The sequence below is a fragment of the Nematolebias whitei genome, chromosome 19 (assembly GCF_014905685.2).
Source record: "Nematolebias whitei isolate Nwh7 chromosome 19, NemWhi1, whole genome shotgun sequence".
In the NCBI taxonomy this organism is placed as follows: Eukaryota; Metazoa; Chordata; class Actinopteri; order Cyprinodontiformes; family Rivulidae; genus Nematolebias; species Nematolebias whitei.
The window spans coordinates 39,641,700-39,641,923 of NC_056516.1; the positions used below are offsets into that span (position 1 = coordinate 39,641,700).

The following is a 224-nucleotide window of genomic DNA, read 5'->3' on the forward strand; positions in this document are numbered from 1 at the left end:
TAACAACAGTTATAATAAACATAACAACAGTTATAATAAACATAACAGTTATAATAAACATAACAACAGTTATAATAAACATAACAACAGTTATAATAAACATAACAACAGTTATAATAAATATAACAACAGTTATAATAAATGTCAGAGAGCAGTGTTTTTGTGCTGCTCACTCTTTTTCAATATGTAGGAGCAAAACTAATAAACTCCAGGCTCCAAGGAGA

At 26.3% G+C, this 224-nt stretch overlaps 1 protein-coding gene across 1 annotated transcript in view; it reads left to right on the forward strand.

Moving 5' to 3' along the window:
- Positions 1 to 224, forward strand: part of pkhd1l1.1 (PKHD1 like 1, tandem duplicate 1) — a 48,890-nt gene that overhangs the window by 41,952 nt on the left and 6,714 nt on the right. The gene's annotated exons all lie outside the window — the stretch shown is intronic.